At 40.5% G+C, this 4,131-nt stretch overlaps 1 non-coding gene across 1 annotated transcript; it reads left to right on the top strand.

Moving 5' to 3' along the window:
* The first annotated feature begins 225 nt into the window (after nucleotides 1-225).
* On the top strand, nucleotides 226-297 carry Trnah-gug (transfer RNA histidin (anticodon GUG)). The gene has a single exon. It is a non-coding gene; the product is annotated as a tRNA-His (tRNA).
* Nucleotides 298-4,131: the final 3,834 nt, after the last annotated feature.

Raw genomic sequence — 4,131 nt, 5'->3', positions numbered from 1 at the left:
ACGACAGTTGGTGGCAGCACGTGTGAAACCAATGAATGTATGTGTGTGTGTGTGTTTCAGGCTGCTAACTTTACGATTAAATTTATGACGCTGTTTAAAGCTAACAGGGCATTTTTGTTGCTTCAACTATTCTCATCTGTTCAATTGGCACTTGCTACCCGACATATCGAGCGGCAGTAATTTAAGGCATGCACTTCATACTGATCGGTGCATGACTCTTCGGTAGCCGTGATCGTCTAGTGGTTAGGACCCTACGTTGTGGCCGTAGTAACCCAGGTTCGAATCCTGGTCACGGCAGTATCATGTGACGGTACAGAAAGAGGGAAATTTTTTGCTTGATTTTATTTTATTTTAAAACAGAAAAAAAACTTTTTTTATTCCTGCCCCTCGTAGGCTGTTAAACTCGTTTCTGTACGATAGTTGCAGCGGTGCTTCGTGGAAAGTTAGGAAATATCCTGGAGGAAAAAGGGAATTCTGTTTATGCCTTTGTTATGCGAGGAAGTGAAAAAGTTGTGCTTCCGAGTGCCGCTACGAGCGAACGTGGTAAGCTTTACGATCTTTTCCCAGTTGGAGCGTTGATGAATGCCTTACCGAGACCGAGTATTGTATTAAACAATACCGTCAACAGAAAGGAATTTAAGCTGAATCTAAAATAATACCGTCTGATATATTAAAGGAGGAAGTAGGTTCCCATGATATATTAATTAACGTTGAAAAAAGGTTTTACAATTATAGAACACATCGCATTGTCAATGCGTTTTAAAACAATATTTGTTTGATTGATTCCCTAACTCATTTGTATTTTTTCTCTTTCTTTGCAGGTAAGCAGTACTGACCAAATATCGAGGATTTTCTATATCATGATAGTTTCTATGAACACAGTACTGACAACAGCAATAATGGACGATGAAAGCGTTGGCTTAATTGTTTTTACGAGTGGATGGTTCGTTGGTGTGTTGTCATCTAAATTTATAAATGGCTCAAGCCACGTCAAGTATCAACCAGATGGCACTAGTCGCTTCTCGTTTCAACTGGTCTTAACGACGCGACGATGGCCCGAACGAACAACGGAAATTTTGGCTGCAAACCGCAGATCCAATGGTGAAACCACAGCAGGCAAAAACCACAAACATATACTAGGAAACATTCGGGAAAACATAACCCCGCCGGAAATTCCCGCTGCGTTGGCACAGCACAAACCTATACCCACGACACGAGTGTCAACCAAGCAAGGGCCTGAGTGGCAGTCGAGCGAGAGATTTGCTCACAGCATGCAGCATCCTTTCCTCCTGTAGAGCACACCTACACCGGAGTTGCTGGAGAAATCGGAGCGGGCGCCTGACTAACCTGACAGCATCCGATTTCCCTTGTTGAATTTTGCTGCCATCCGATGCCGGTGTCAAATCTAATTCGATTTGCGTCATCTCGCAGCGTGGATAGAAGGAATTCGCTTCCGGTTGTCCTGGAAATCATTGTGGTTCGTACTAATGTAAATTTATACATCACAGATGTGCCCGGATTCTGTGGCGTGTTCCATTTGCTATTTGATGCAATAATAACTACTTGACATTTCAAGTGATCCGATGAAACGGCTGGAAGCTCCGTTCCAGCCAAGCGGGATGGCTTTACATCCATAATATTCATCACCTCTTAAGATATTCAAATCCTTGCCGGGGCTTAGGCAGCTATCGGTTAAATAAACTGCTTCTACGGGAGAAAATATTTTTCTACGTAAATATTGAAGAGGGAGCTGATCCGCACAGCAACCGAGAAAACCCGCAGTAGAAAGCGAATCACGCCCAATTAACCTGGAAGCGTTTCAAATTGCTCCAACACAATTGGACAACCGTAGCAGAAAAAGGGGAATTCTATCAGACGGCTTGCTGGCTGGTGCACGTTTCACAGTCGGACGTCAACAAGTACTCTAACCCGGCACCGGCAACCGCTCCTGAAGGCTAAATTTAGTTCGTGCATCGGTGGCGCAACTAAAGCTTTAACCTTTTCCAAGCTATCACATCTGTGTCACGGGTTGCCACAAAAGATTCCTTCTCGGAAGAGAGCAGGTCCAATAATAATGCCATCCAAATAGGCAGGTAGCTGCTGCTCGGATGGTGATGTTGATGGGGCGTAATCGGAGGGGTTTGGTTTCGAATTGCGAGATACAGAGGCAAATGGTTCTGCTTGATCTTTCCGCTAGAGTAGAAAAGTCATTTTTAATGTTGTTTATTATGCGAGGCGTTGAGACGTGATATCATTCGAATCAATTTCTTTTAATTGCAGTACAAATTTAAAGAACGGAAAAAAGTTTCATGATTTCTGGATTTTGGTTGACACAGGTTTATTTACTACAATCTGAAATTAGTAACGTCATGATCTCATCCCAACAGAACTGTCTCGAACAGTTTTTTGAGCTTCTTTCGTCAATTATGAGAAATTATACAATGTAGATTGATATGTATGCTGAATTCGTGCTGTCATTTTGTTATTTTATTAGAGAGGTTTAACACATGTGCATTCGCCTATTTGTATTCTAGCAGCTTGCGCATCTCTTTTCGTTTCGGAAATTCTTATAATGTAACAAACCCAACTTTTTCCTCATTTTGACATCCCTGCCCCCATTATCAGCCCCTCTTCCCCTGGTATGTTGCCACCTTTCTTCCCGCAGTCAATTATACATCTGTTTTCTCTTCGAAAATCCTTATAAAGGGGCTAGTACCGAATGGCCGAAACACAAAAGGTCGAATCACGAATGGCCGAATTTCAACAACATTCACAGAAGGTTGAAATTTCATTTGGCCGAATCAGGAAAGGTCGAATTTTTGATTTTTGATTGAAAGTTCTTTCTTACCCTAAGCGCAAATGAATTACGTTGGTTATGAGGTACGAGACTTATTTACCTATTTACGTCGGAAGCTCCGGCCACTGCGTCGGGGAGCAGCCCCCGCAGAAATCACTTCTATTTAGGTGATGCATTTTCCTAGGTTCACTGACTAGAAGGGATTATCTCTTAGTTTAGTCCGATCGAGCGGCAGCGAGTAAGGACAGCAAGTACCCAACTTTTGTGCAGGTTGAAGGCCGTGAATATTTTCGGCCGAATATGACGTGATTCGGCCATTCGTCATTCGACCATTACATATATGATGCCATTCGTAATTTTGGCCATTCGTATGTTATCCGATACCGAATGGCCGAAACACAAATGCCCGTATAACAAATAGTCGAAATCCGAACAACCGAATTTCAACTATCACAGAAGGTCGAAATTGTATTTAACCCATTATGACCCAGCGTATGATATATCATACCTCGTCTTCAAAACCTGTTTACTGATGAATTTCAATAGTTAGCATTGTTAATATATCACTACAAGAGAGATAAGACATCAATCTGATGTGTGTGTGATATAATTTGTCAGTTTTTGTCATTTCATCTGTATTTTCAACAGTGCAAAGTTGTGACAAATGGCGGAAAAAAAGTTGAAAAAACGGCGAAAAAATTTTTGTCTCCAAAACGCATGAAAAAGTCTACATTTAGTGACGAAACATTACCTGACATGTAAATTAGTATTTATATGCAAAGTCTATCACAAAATTCGATAAGAAATCTGTAAAAACCTTTGTAATTTGTTTGTTTGAAACTGAGCCTATAAAATATTTAACCTGCGATATTTTGGCCTTGAAAGCATTCCAAATGACGATTTTGCGTTTCCCGACACATTCGAGCCATAATATAATAGATTACAGAGTTTCACTTCATTTGGTCCAAATTTAGGTATACCCGGGTCATAATGGGTTAACCGAATCACAAAAGGCTGAATCCCTACTTTTCTAAATCTAGCCGAAAACTATTTTTTCGTATAATATTGATCAACATAATGTTTTTAAGGTCAATATTAAGCTGGTTAAGCTATCATCTAAGTAATTAAAAGACGTTTTCGTGCATTTCAGATATCAAATAATATCAAATAATGCAGGAAAAAAAGTTTTGGAACCTGGCCGCGAATATTTTCTATGGCATTCAGTCATCTATGTTTTAATTATTAGATCTATTATGCCATTTGTTATTTCGTCCATTAGTTTTTCGACCATTCGATTACCTACGAATGGCCGAAGCACAAATGATCGATGTGCT

Source organism: Sabethes cyaneus, chromosome 2 (genome assembly GCF_943734655.1).
Source record: "Sabethes cyaneus chromosome 2, idSabCyanKW18_F2, whole genome shotgun sequence".
In the NCBI taxonomy this organism is placed as follows: Eukaryota; Metazoa; Arthropoda; class Insecta; order Diptera; family Culicidae; genus Sabethes; species Sabethes cyaneus.
Note: the sequence above shows the minus strand (reverse complement) of the source record. Positions and strands in the feature narration are given on the sequence as shown.